General features: G+C 43.4%; 1 pseudogene; it reads right to left on the bottom strand.

Moving 5' to 3' along the window:
- Positions 1 to 4,177, bottom strand: part of LOC147435823 (uncharacterized) — a 51,030-nt pseudogene extending 46,853 nt beyond the window's left edge.
- Positions 4,178 to 14,926: the final 10,749 nt, after the last annotated feature.

Genomic DNA, 14,926 nt, shown 5'->3' with positions numbered 1-14,926 from the left:
TTGTACGGGCGGTCGAAGGATTTGGACCGATGGAATCTGCTCTGGTTGCCTGGATGGTGGTTATCTTGCCCTTGGTGGAGAGATCTAATTCTGCCTTACTCCTCCATTGAAGTTTTGCCTTCTTGGATGAGGACAGTAGTACATGCCACGGCCGTCCTCTCCACATTTGTAACAATGGTAGTCTTGATTATGTCTTCGCTGCCCTCTTCCTTGCTTTGGATTTCTGGCATGTGCATGCACTTGTAGCACCAGATGTACTAAAAGATTCTCTAACTGGCTGGTGATTTGGTTGAGCAGGTCTTGTTGATCTTCAACCGATTCTTGTGGTGATTTCTCTAGACAGCTACTGCAGGTGCGGCTAGGTGTGGTCGGGCCCTTCCGGCTCCTCTTCCTTGGTAGTTCTTGCTTGTAGACGCAACTTCTTATCTTTAAGGCGGGTTACTTCAACTGCTACCTCATACATAGCAAAAAACCTTCCCTTCATCTTCTCTTTAAGAATTGGCCATAAACCAACCACAAACCGGTCTTTCTTTAGGAAATCAAGTGCCCCTTCACCCTCCCTCAACGATGCAACCCATCGTCCCCACAGATCCACAAACTTCGATTTGTATGCTGCATACTTAGCCATACTTCCTTGGTTGAACTCCATCAAAAATTGCCATAGTTTCTCGGGTGTGGTGCCTTCTCTAGAACTCCTTAGGAATGCAGCTCTTAGCATATCCCACCTCTCCTTGGTGGCTTGTACCAAGGCGTTGTACCATGATCTTGCTTCCACTTTCATTAGTAGTGGAAAAATACACAAACGTGAAGCATCATCATCCCTTCTAGAGACGACACATGTTATTTCAAGATTATCTAGGAAACCTGAAGCATATTCCCCGTGAAGGTTGAGAAGGAAACATTTGCCATTGCAAAACAAGATTTTTCAAACCTTTTTTTTTCTTAAACAATAAGTAGCTTAGCGGCTTTCTTATAGGGTTGGGTGGATAGATCAGAACAGGATGAAAATGGAAACATTGAAATAGTGATGGTAATCCAACATAGGGAGGATAATGGGGTTTTGGGAGCTAAGGATCTCTCCTAGCACCACAGCACCAAACAGATACACAATCTTCTCTTGATAAAAGATCTTCCTATCTACATATATATTTACGTGCATGTGTTACAGAAGCCTAAACGAAGGAGCGGTTGGTCCATTATCCATAATGCACAAAGTGAAGAGTACTCACTTATACACTTACCATGCCGTTGTTGACAAGCCGGCACGTCCACAAGAGGTCATCGATAGGCTTCACCTTCCCTTCATTGCTTGGCACGTATGGAGTGATGACGACGTGTTTGACCACTCCTAGATTTTTAGCAAGCAATAGTTGCAAGTAGTTACCATAATTGGCTTGCTGCATGAATTCCACACCATTTAACTACAGCTCATCTCCGGCCCACTGGGTTTCACCCGTGGTAGACAGTTTCTTCAAGATGAGTTGTACGGGGAGAGGAGGAAGGCCCTCCAAAATAGTGAGGATAGTAGCGTAACCACTCCTCTCTAGGGTATGGGAACCTCCTTACCACCTCTGCTTCGGGGTTGTCGAAGTGAGCTGGCAGCACTCGCATGTGCACCGCAAATTGATAGACAATCTTCGATCACTTTGATTTGGATGACCTTCTTTTTGGCAACCTAGGCACGATTCTCCTTTCCAAACTCAAAGCACTCGCATGGCCAGGTGTTTCTCCTTCCTTGGGGCTCATGTGATTTAGGATTGGCCTAGCCCTCCTTTTCCTTTGGCACGAGCAACCCCTTTGGGCCACTTAGGAGCAGAGGCTACATTTTTACTTTCAGATTCCTTGGGGAAGAGAGGCTTTACCAACCTCTTTCCTTCCTTAATATGGATGATCTCTTCGCGGCGGTGGACGTCGATGTAGAGGATTTCTGCTTCTCCTTTACCTCCATTGACGGCACTCATTGATAGAGTGTGGTGGGTGATGGCAATGAGAGCAGCCTGCAGCCCTCCCTATGGTGACTCTTGATTTGCAATTAGAATAAGAGATGCAAGATGGAGGACTTACTTCCTGGATGTTGACGACGATGTATTCCAGTAGCAGCACTCAATGAAGGAGGCTAGTGCTTCTTCAATTTCTTCCTCCTCTGTTCTCCAATTCAAGAATTCCCGCAGCCACTTGTCCATGGTCAATGACGTCCATCGTTTTTAGGGTTGTAAACTGAAGGTTTTTGAGAAGCCCTCCTCCATGGGGGCACCAAATGACAAGCGCAAGCGCAGAATGGACCTTAGCGGCCTCTGCGCGACGATCGTGCACACCGAACTCGTCATGGGGAGTAAACAAGGGGGCACCACCTAGCTTGAGCTGCTAGGACGTGGACATTAGTGATTAAAGCACACCGTAGAGAGAGAGAGAGAGAGAGAGAGAGAGAGAGAGAGACATAGACGTAGATGATGAAAACCCCTCGGGATGTGAGGGCAAACTTGATTCAAAGTGGTATTTACAGAAAACTTAGTTTCTGTGAGATGGAGAGCGTGGTGATAGAGAGAGAGAGAGGGGGAGAGAGAGAGAGAGAGAGAGAGAGAGAGAGAGAGAGAGAGAGAGAGAGAGAGAGAGAGAGCCTATAGTGCGTTCTCTAGGAAAAATTCCATATGCACGGATATCTTGCTCTTGTGTGTGGCAATCCTTGGAGTCAGTGTGTGTGCATGGCTTCCTTCTCATGTGCTGACTCCTCGATAGTGACCTCTGAGTGCTCTTTTATAGGTGCAGGCTGCATTAGTTTAGGATAATATGATTAGCTTAGGACCTAATCAGGAGAGACAAATCAAGGAGCCGAGTCCCAGATGGTTGACTCTTGCTTTGTTTTAGGAGAATTTAAAAATGGTATCTCCTAGGTGGGCCTTTGTGACCATCACCTAGAGAGAGGTGGCAATATACAAATGGTTTCTTTTACAAGGTTTTGGCTTGAAAACGAAAAAATAGATTACCCTATGGATGTTTACAGAAGAGATGCATTGTGGACGAGATGCTGGTGAATCGTGGGCTTTGCTGGTGCATCGGTGTAGCGTGTTCGTCAACCTCGGTGCCGGCTGGGGCGTGCCTTCGGCATCATTTCTTGGTTTGTTGTTGCCATCATGTGATTTTGGTCTGCTTTTTCTTTGTTGCTTGGGCATCGATGTCGAGCTTCTTTGGTTTTCCTTCTTGTGCGTGAGTATGGTGTGTGTGTGTGTGTTTGTTTGTTTTAATGTGTGTGTGTGTGTGTGTGAGTGTGTTTGTGCGATTGTGAGTGTGTATGTGACTGTGTGCGTGCGCTCATGCATGTATTGTACGTATGTGTGTATGAAGTGAGAGAGAGAGAGAGAGAGAGAGAGAGAGAGAGAGAGAGAGAGATTTTAACTGAAAGAGAGAGAGAGATGGAGAGAGAGAGAGAGAGAGAGAGAGAGGGCTGAACGAGGGTGAGAAATGAAGAGACAGCGAGAGTGGGAGAGAGAGAGAGAGAGAGAGAGGCTGAGAGAGTGTGTGTATGTGTGTGTGTGTGTGTATGTAGGTTTGTGTGTGTGTGTGTGTGTTTGTATGGATGGGGGAACGAGAGAGAGAGAGAGAGAGAGAGAGAGAGAGAGAGAGAGATTTCGTTGCCTTGCATGGGCTACTCACACACACACACACACACACACACACACACACACACACACACACACACAGTGTGGAGCGCTTATCATGCTCCTTGCTTGGGCTGCCAACACAAGAAGAGAGAGAGAGACTTTGGCATGTTCAGATAATGGAGGGCAAAGAGAGAGAGAGAGAGAGAGAGAGAGAGAGAGAGAGGTTGGAGGAGAGGGAGGGGGTGGTGCCGGGGGGCTCTGTGGGCACTAGGTCAAGGAGGGGGTGGCGGCATGCAGGAACCCAAAAAAAAATGTATTTATTATTATTTCATTCTCCCCTCGAATGGGTTTTTGTTCCCACGGCCTTGGCTCCGAAAGCCGGTCGTCACCACATAAATACTAAAATTGACCATTTTAGGATCATCCTTAGTTCCCAAATTCAATTCCTTTAATTCATCTTGCTGAACTCTTTCAAAGCCATCAAACCTTTTGTTATAGATCTTCTGCACCATGTCTCTGGCATCCTTTTCTTCCTGTTGAACTTCCTCTTTAGTACTAGAAGATACACTTTGATCCATTAACTTGAGTATGTTCGATCCCTAAATTTCCTGACCCAAAATAGGTTCAACAACAATCTTTTCAAGTTCTTGTTCCTTTTGCAAGATACCTGCAATATCCACCTCAAAAATTGGAAGCACAGCCGGATTAACCTGCAAAAAGGCTTCCTCCTCATCATCCTCCACTTCTGCAGCCAAATTAATAGATTGGGCAAACATGGCCTTTCTTTTCTAGGAATATGCTTTCTCCCCAACATAGGAATAGTGATTACCTGTTTACCCTTGGTAAGAACCACCTAATTCTCACCCCAATCTTGTTTTACCTTGGCTAACTTTAACCAAGGCCTTCCCAACAACATCTCATAAGAAGCATCTCATTCCTTCATCCTTAGTACTACAAAATTGACTTGAAACTGCATACCTGCAATCTGAATTGAAGAGTTCCTCAAAATACCCACAGGCTGGACCCTTCTCTGATATGCCATTTTGACTTGAAAAGGTGCCAGTTCCAACATTCCTAAGCCCATTGTAAGATACACTGACTCAGGTAGAATATTGACTCCAGATCCTCCATCCAACAGTACCTTATCAAATATCTTGTCTTGTAAGGTAACTTTAATAATAGGAACTACAAAATCCACATCATAAGGATGAATTGTGTTCACACCAAGTTCCCCCATTTACTGAGTCGGAACTTCATAGTGCTTACCCAACAATTTATGCAACAACCTTTCTTTAAAGGCTGGAACTATAGAAAGCATCTGATCCAAAGATAAATGTAAAGGAGAATTAATGAGTACCTCAAACCAATTAGGTTCAGATACTTCAACCCTCTGCTGGTGTTGTCGTGGTTCATCAAAAGAATCAGAATTATCCTCCAAAATCTGATGATGTTGTTCCTTCTGAACATGCTTATGCACCCGATCTTGTACCCCTTTCTTCTGCTCCCAATCAATAGGACCCTTGGCCTTAGAACTTGCTACAGCCTATACCTCAATCTCCTACTCTACCTTCTCTGGATTATTGCAACTAATTTCCTCCTCTTCATAATCCTCAATCTGGACTATTGAATCTGATCCAATTTTTGGTCCTTGATATATCGGAATATCAATGATAATGATAATAGCTTATGCTTGAGGTTGATTTTGGGGAGGTTGTGGAGGACCTGCTTGCTGGTTCTCTTGATTAAAAGGAACAAGTGGAATACCTCTTTCTTCTCTATGTTTTACCCATAACGCACAACGGAGACCAACCCAATAATTCGGATCACCACAGTAAACACAAGGCATTACCCCTTGGGGTCTTCTTTTATCTTGGTTTCTTCTAGGTGCTCTTTGATTTCCCTCACTAGGTGGTCTTCCTCTGAATGGAGCCACTTGATTAGCCTCAGTTGAAGTACTACCTCGCCCAATATTAGAAGGTGGTTTATTCCTCTGCTTTGGATTATACCAACACTGGGCAATTGTATGACCATCCTTTTTACAAATTTCACAAAACCTTTTTTCTTTAGGAGCAATTACCAAATATCCAAAACTCTTGAACTGTTGAATCAAATCAACTTTATCACCTGTCTTATCTTTCTTTTTCTTATCAGGAGTCATTAGATGAATTCTCTAAATCAGATTCGAAAGAAGAAGTTGTACCTAAAACAAAACTAGATTCGGAATCCTTGCTTCCTCTTTTGCTAGACTTGGTCATGCTAAGCCTTTTCTCAACTCTAGATGCAGCATGTACCAAGTTATTAAAACCACTTGCAATATCAATATTGGCCACAACATTCTTAATACCACTCCTTAAACCTTTCAAAAAATAGTTAGCTAACATCTCATCAGTGGGTCTTTCGTTACCCTGTAATCTTTCAACAGAAATCCTGAATTTCTGAGAAAAATCCTCTACAAGCATGGTACCTTGTTTGATATGATGTAGCTTTCTTAAAATGTATGTAGGAGTTTTCTCCTTTTCGAATATTTGTAAAAAGGATCCTCTAAGTGCATTGTAAGTAGCAAAGTGAGCCATACCATATTGGCTAAAACAACTCATGGCCTTACCTTCCAGTGTAGCTGCAAATTGTTGTAATTTGATAGGATCCGAGTACATCACCTGATATCCGTTAGCTTGCCATCTCGTTTCAAATTGCACCACGTGACAATCTTCATCTTCCTTAGACTTTCCTCTGAATTTTGCTGATTTAATCTGCAGATTAGGAGGTAACTGGGCCATGGGGATAGGATTTGGGATTCTTGTAGGTCTTTGCATGTTAGAAACCCTTAGTGGGTCAAAGTGAAGTTGTCTTCTACTTCTTGCAGGTCCTCCTGTCAAGAGTAACATCCCAACAAATTGCCTCATTGCCTTCCCTCTGCTGCATCAGAACTCTCTGCACCAAAATTTAATAGTGGTTCTTCACATGGTGGATCAATTCCATCATCATCATAATGAAACGAATCTATGTTGTGTGCCTTGGCTTGAGCCCTTGTATAATATATGCAAGAGATTTTCTACCCCTCTTGGGCGTGCATCATCCTAGAAAAAAATCCATAAAAAAGAACAAGGATACCAAACAACTGCTTACAACCTCAAAAAGAGGACATAACCCACAAGATCACCAAATATGTTGTGGTTCATCAACACATAGAAAACTGAACCAAAGTACTACCCTTAATCTCAAATAACTCAACACTACATTCAGATACATCAAAGTGATACACAGAAGAGATGATAGAGCAAGAATGTAACTAAAAACAAAACTCAAATACACTCTATTCATCAAGAAAGGAACTACAACCTCAACCCATTATAGTTTCGGATCCAACAAGCGCAGAGTGAGCTTATAAGCCTGCTTCACCTGATTGTGGTTATAACAATCTCATTCTTGGAATACAACCAACTGTTAAATATCCGATTTACCACAATACGACTGACCATAATCCGATCTATTACAATCCGACAAAGTATATATGCGACTGACCAACAAAATACATCCGATTGACCAAATAACTGACATACTAGTGTGTCTGTCAACACTCCAATTTCTCTTGCTCAATCGAGATGAAATCCCTTTAGTGCTAGTAATGTCACCCTTAGAACCTGCATAAACATCTTCTTGACGCTATTTTGTCAACGACTAGCCCTTCCTTGTCCTCAACTCTTCTGCACTTTCTACACCACAGAGAATTGGCGCGTGAATGGCTCTCTAAACTTTTAATCTTCAAAGTAACAAGCAGCTTGAAGTAATTCAAAAAAAATTTAAGAAATCAAGGTTGCTATGTGGATGTCAATTAGTTTCTACAAGATCTGCGGCCACCTCTTCTTCTGCTTGTCGTTCTCCTGCAACTCGTCCTCGCCGCCGGCCTCTAGGCTCCAACTCCTCACGATGCTGCTCAGCGGCCTTCCAACTCCATAGATGGTGCGCCACCTTCACTTGCAGGGCAAAAAAGACACCGCCAGCTTGTCCTTGCCAAAAGCGACCCCTCTGATCCCCTGCTTTATCTGCGTTCCTCTAGGCTTTGGATATTTATCGGCTTGCTTGCCATCGTGGCGAAGCCAGCCGAGCCTGTTGCCAGTCACTGCCAACCGGCTGCCAGCAGTTGACCAATAAGGTCAACGCAGCATGAACGCAGGCTCGAACTCAAGACGTCGGCCACTGAGGACGACTGCTCTACCGCCTAACTGCATGCACGCACATGCGATAACCTGAGAGCTGATGCAATATAGTTTATTCAGTTCTGTTTCCCCCTCAAAAAGTGTCGTGACGGGCTGCGCCGGTTTCGCCCACCTACTCGTCGGCTACCAGGCCGATATTTATCTAGAGCTGCTTATTAATAGCTTTGTTTTTCCCAAGTCACACACCTTGTCCCCTTTGCGACTAACTGTCTCAAAAATTTCTTCCACAGTAACGCTAGAAAAGCATCTCTTGATCTCTGTTGATCTATGAAGTGGGATTTTCTCTTGAAGCTTCATGTTTATAGTAAACTAGTCTATAAGAGCAGATATATCCTCAACACTTCTTGTATCTCAGGTACGAGTAGAAGAGAAGCACCGCCGGTAGAACTGCTTTGAGAAAGCTTTGAAGAAGGCCACCTGTGCGGGCTACCTAACCGAGGAAAGGGTGCCGGATTGCTCCGAATCGATCGTCGCCATCATTGTACATACGCCTTTGTGATATCCCGGTTGTCTAGGGTCTTGTTCACATATTCGATTTCTCTCCTCTCTTTCATCTTGTCTTGTACGGGTAAATCCGTGGTAGCGTGTAGTGTGTGTGCATATGCTGAGAGGGAGGGAGAGATATAGTGTGAGCTTGGTGCATGCATGAGCAGTTTGTGTACAGTTGAGGCTTGTGTAGCCTCCATTGATTGTGGGTGAGAAGAGGTAATCAAGGGTGACGGTGTGTTGTCGGTCAGTTAGGTGTCAAGTTTTTCATGGGCGAGTGTGTGTAGCCGTGATTGCTCGAAGGCGGTATGTATTCTGAAGGTTGGCAGAAAGTGTGCATGTGTGTGTGATTCTGTGTGGGTAGGGGTGCGGACTATTACCTTGGGCTATAGAGAGGCAGTGTATTGTGCCGGGTGTTGTTCTCATTTCCCCCTTTCCAACGTGTCTGAAAAGCCAAAGGGTAGACTGTCATGTGGTTCTCCTCCCAACCTCCCTACTTATAGCCCTTGGCCCTTGCAAGTAGGTCCCCTTAACTCATGCCTGGCCCTCGGCTCCTAGCCGTACTGAGCCATTCAGTCCTTGGCCCTTGGCCTACTACATGGTCCTACCGTTGGCCTGACATTAGTCTCCCCTTGGAGAAGCATTTTCTTCCTCAAAAACACAAGTGATGATATCTTCATAAGAATTCTAATGTTTTCCACCGTGATTTCCCGCATGGATCCAACAATTTGTTAGAGTGGAACCCGTTTCAGTAGGAGGTTCAATGAAATCAAGAATAACATCGTGATTTTCCATATTGTCGTCCCCATGCAACCATCTTGGTTACCCGACTCATAACCAACATAGCGTGAAGACTCCATGTAGAACTCACTTGAGAATGCTAAATGACTTAGCACAACTAAGAGGTGTCTAAATACAAACCCAGGTTTCAGACTTTCTGCAGATACTGGAACGTACAATAAAACCTTTGCTGAACTTTCCATGAATTAATATGCTGACATACTCATCAGTGGCGGCAACCAAGTCCTTGGCTTGCTGTTGTTTCTTGCCAGTAGGCAACCTCATCAAAACTGATGATGAAGGTTGAGAACTTGAAAATAACAGGCAAAGACTAAAACTAGTCGCAACATACTTTTCATCATATGAAGCAAACTCCAAACCAGAAAGCTAACCGATCCAGTTGTGTTGCTTTGTGCTAACATATGCACTTAACATATCCGTTAGCGTGGTTTACTAACATATGCGCTTAGCATATCCTTTAGTACGAAATAGAATGCTTGTAAATTGTCCATCCAACACGGGATGACTAGCAAAGAATAAGAGTGAGGTGATTTTCCCAATCAATTAAAGACAGTCTTCCATGATTGATGATAACCTACGACTAACCAAGTGATGTTCTAGTCGAATATGTGATGTGAATTTGAGCGAAGTAAACTCATAGAGTTTTGATCATCCAATCCCAGACACCCATATTAAACCATTATCGTACATGGCCGGGTGTGAACTCATACTAAATCTGCTAGAGAGGTTGCACTTGAAGTGCAAACACTTGCAGAAACAATAAAGTCCATGAATTTGCATGCCGCTCCAAAAAAAAATGTGTTCAACACTAGGGCCCATAACACCTAGTGTTATGGGCCCTAGTATGCATGCATTTAACACAAACAAATTCGAACAGCAATTTTCATGACGAGACTTTCCACTGTACAGACATGAAAGCTGTGCAACATAAGTTGGGCCATAATAGAATGTGAAAACCTAGTCACACCTAGGTACCAACCGTGAGACATTCTCATTAACATGGCATGCTTGGCTATACATAGAAACAACCATCTGTTACTTGGTATTTTCATAGCACTTGTAATCTCAACAAGTCTGTACTTAGTACCCGACGACTTCTAGCCACTGAAATTGTTCATGATACTGTGTGCTCCAAATGGCCTAACAAATGGATGCGACTAGCACCTAGGGACGTCTTCGCGACACATCATTAGGAATTAGGCGCTAGTGTCAATCCCAGAGACTCATATTCTCCACATGTGGAATATGTCTCAAATGAGGATTGTCAGGAAAAGTGACATCCATCAAGTACGCAATGTACTTTTGTGTGAAGGTAACTATAAACACTCTACGACGTGAGTGAGAGGGACCCTCATAGACTTGCTCCACACTGGCTAAACCGAACTCCATGAGTTCCTAGACCATGTTGGATCCCATGTGACAACATGTGCCAGACAGAACCCTACCATGTAGTTATATAACTGTTTCAACAAGAATCAAACCTATCATGGTATCCTGATGAACAGTGAAGAGCAAAAGTGACAACACTTTCTCAAAAGGCTATGCTCTTACATGACCTTGTCACGTGGCGAAAGAGAAAGCTCGATGAAATACTTCTAGCTTAAACATCCCCTTGACGAAGACAAAGAGATTGAAACTTGTAACCCTGGGTGTTACCTTTGTAATCCAAACCCTTTGGTTAGAATCTACGTAGTCAAACCCCTTGGTAAGACCCTTTATAGAAACTGCTCACCTAGCAGGTAGCGGTAACCAACATAGTCGACCGTGTACAAAAATGATTGGAATCAACTTGAAAAGTTGAATTTATCTACTACCTCATGGTAGATTGCGGACTTCTTTCCTTTAAAGTATAACTGGAATATATCAAATTGTGATCCTCAATGCCAATGGGGTCATTTAGTAATCACCCACTGAGTCTTACCTGAAAACTGTGCTTCCATAGACACTTATGAGCAGCCATGCTGTCTCAACTGTTTGCTAGCTCTAGACTATATGGTATAGATCAGCTGATGTGAGTTTAAGAGTATCAGAAACTCAACTCAATTTTGGCACTTTAAAAAAAAACATGTAGTGCTAACAGAACAACCAAAAAAATTTGTAATGGCAAGACTCTTGCTTGGTCATTAACATGGATGGGGACTCCACTGGGTAGATCTGTTCAAGTTGGAGAACAATCACCTAGGAAATGCTAACATTTGTGTCCTACCCTAGGTCTGACAATGGCTCTTAGCCTTTGTGCTCATAGCCCTTATGCCAATAACAAATTAGTGTAAATTAGTGTTCAATTGACGAGCCAATGAAGACTAATTAAGGTGACGTCTTGGCCACTTTCTAGCTGAGAGTTAGAGCACCTTGGCTCAAGCTGACTCATGAGCAAAACATGTATCAAAAGCTTCTTAGAAAGTTGTCATTATTATTTGAGAGAAAGAAGAAAGAGAGCATGTTGGGCTGAGGAACTTTCCTTAAGTTGCTGGAGTGTGCACCCAATCTACGTGCTCTTACGCATCTTATGCCTGGCTTGCAACTTATCTTATAAGTATGCAACAATCTACCTGTATGACACTCTCATCAAGAGAGGTAACAGAGAACATGAGTCACATCTTGACCCATCGATCTTGTAGGGGTCGTAATGGTATGAGCATGACTTAAATAGGGCACTTTGCTGTGAAATAAGTCCTAGATTTAGGTTCCTGCTAGTGTTGTTGTGTGTTGATAGCAACCAAAAATCATGCTAAACTATCCATCACTTATCGAGTCCTTTTCAGAGTTGCTAGTGTGATAACGGAAGCGTAATTCAAAATTGAATCCACCTAGCTAGCATGCCTTGCAACGAGAATTGTAAAGCCCTTGCCGAGAGTGATGGCCTCAAACGTGAGAGACAAAACAAAAGTGCCTCGCACAGTATCCTATACTGCTAGGGAGACATCCTAACTTGATGTTTCCACACATAAAATTGGAGCAGATATCCATATTTTACCAGTTTTGCAAACATGTATACAAATGCCCTAGATTTGAAGTCAATGGGCTGTATCAATCTAACGTGTACATTGGAGTACAGGTTAGAAGCCTTGCTTCATGTGCAACTATCAAAGCACTTTGCTTTGCACAACATACAATATTTTCCAAAATAAATGTGAAAACATAAGAAAAGAAGCAAAACTTAAAATTATCTAACCTAGTCATTCTGCTATAACTAGTTGTCTTGAAATTCTGAAGGACAAACTCGTTGGAAGATGGCTCATAACCATAGCTGTTGTGCGAGAGAGAGTTGTCGTGTATATCATATACGCCCTCTTAGCATATAATGAAATAACACGTAGACAAATTGACAAATTCCTCCAAGTTTTTGTGCTCATAGCATAAGCTAGACGCGAAAATCTCAATGCAAGATGTTGAACTGGAAGCCTTGCTTCCCTTAAGTTCCTAAGAGCCCATATTCAAAGGATATTTATGCTAACAAACAAATGTCATAGCGAAAAAAAGTCCACCGTGTCGATCATTCACAAATAATCGACCTTGTTGAATTGTACATTGTATTGAAAAATAGAAAAATACTATATCGACCTCTGGATTTGTAGATGGAGCCTTGCTCCCGTGATGTCTATCACAATGTTGTCATACGTGAGACACGGAAAGGAAAAGTAACCCGACTGAGTTGCGCAATGTTGATCCTGGGGATCCAACATTGCCAAGGAACCATGTCCTAGTAGAAATTCCAAGCCAAAATCAAGAATCCAAGGACTTGATGAAGGCTCAACAAGTCTTTTCAAACCTCTATAATGATGCAACAGATGAGTTAGAAGAACATTCAGCTACCTCAAATGATTTGGGGTCAGAAAAAGAACATCTGAAAGTTCAGCTATGAAAGGAGGGGAGGAAAAGGTTTTTGAATTTCCAAACCAAAAACCAAGAAGACAAAAATGGTATATGTAAAGAAAGAGGATGCAAGAGAGCTACACAAGACAAGCACACACCACACAGAGATGGAAAGCTTCTTCTTCTTCTTGCAGAAAAGAGAGTACAAAATGACTAAGTGCTAAAGCTGAAAAGTAGCACATATGTACATGCGGTCACTAAGTGTGAACTCGCTAGAAGCGTACTAGGCTAGCACTATAAGTGTAGTCCAGTTGTAGAATCACTGGCAGAGATCCTCTGTGTCGGTCACCTAACGCGCCAGTGAGTAAATGTCTTAAGTGGCCAAGACCGATAGTGGATGCCAGCTCAAGATGTAGAGCTCGACATCTCAACACTCCCCCTCGAGCTCTGCATGTCGCAGAGTCCAAGCATAGTCCAGAAACGTCGAAGCTTCTCAGCTCCGAGGGCCTTGGTAAAGATATCCGCTATCTGCTCCTCTGTGCTGACGTAGACCAAGTCGATGTCGCCCGCCAACACTCGCTCTAGAACGTAGTGGTAATGGACCTCTATGTGCTTGGTCCTGGCATGGAACACTGGGTTCCTAGCCAACTGCATGCTGCTGAGGTTGTCACAATGGATGACAATCTGCTGGTCCACCTGCACTCCCAAGTCCTCAAGTAATGTGCGTAGCCAAGCTACCTCGCACACCGCAATTGCTGCACCTCTGTACTAGGCCTCTGTGCTCGATAAAGCAATCGTAGGCTGCTTTTTGCTGCTCCAAGTAATAGCAGCACTCCCAAAAGAGAACATGAAGCCACTCGTAGATCTCCTATCAACAATTCTACCTGCCCAATCTGCATCTGTATACCCATACAATGCTAATGGCACATCTGCTGCATAGAACAATGCGTAGTCAAGAGTCCCTTGCACATACCGAAGTGTGCGTCGTACTCCATCCAAATGTGGCTTCCTCGGAAGGTGCATGAACTGACTCTCCGAGCCTACTGTGTAGCTCAAGTCTGGCCTCATGATAGTCAAGTAGATTAGACTACCCACAATCTTCCTGTACATATTGACATCCTCAACAACATCACCCTTCTCTGCACTCAGCTTTGCATTCACATCCAAGGGAATAGAAATTGGCTTACAATCAGCCATACCATACTTTGATAACATGTCCAAAGCATATTGTCTCTGTGACAGCCATACACCCTCTGGAGTCCCGATCACCTCAATGTAGAGAAAGTAGCGCAACTCGCCCAAATTTTTCATTTCAAACTCCTGTTTGAGAAGACCCTTCACATGGTCAATCTCCATAGCATTGTCACCCACAATAATAAGGTCATCTACATATATGGTAATGACCACAATCCCCACATCACTCTCACGTACATAGAGTGAATGATCAGCATGAGCTCTCCTAAACCCAATACTGACAAGATACTTGGCAATCCTGTCATACCATGCTCTAGAGCCCTGCTTCAAACCATACAAAGCTTTGAGAAGTCTGCATACATAATCTGGGTAACCTGGATCAACATAACAAGGTGGCTGATCCATATACACTTCCTCTTGCAACTCACCATTCAAGAAGGCATTCTTTACATCCATTTGATGCATAATCCATCCTCTAGATGCAGCCACTGCTATGACATCTCTCACAGTCGTCATCTTTGCCACTGGAGCAAAGGTCTCCTCATAGTCTATGCCATACGTCTGTGCATAACCCTTTGCGACCAGCCTTGCGTTGTGACGCTCAATGTTACCATCAGCCTTATGCTTAGTTTTATACACCCATTTACATCCAATAGCTTTCTTGCCACTTGGCAATGGCACCAACTCCCATGTGTTGTTTGCTTCCAATGCAGCCATCTCTTCATTCATTGCATCATCCCAATGCACATTTCCAACTGCATCCTCAAAACATGTGGGCTCCACATCCTGTATCACCTTAGCCATGTAGGCTTG

This window comes from Adiantum capillus-veneris, chromosome 18 (genome assembly GCF_014529385.1).
Source record: "Adiantum capillus-veneris isolate H3 chromosome 18, ASM1452938v2, whole genome shotgun sequence".
Classification (NCBI taxonomy): Eukaryota; Viridiplantae; Streptophyta; class Polypodiopsida; order Polypodiales; family Pteridaceae; genus Adiantum; species Adiantum capillus-veneris.
The sequence above is the reverse complement of the archived record's forward strand: the minus strand, read 5'-3'. Positions and strand labels throughout refer to the sequence as shown.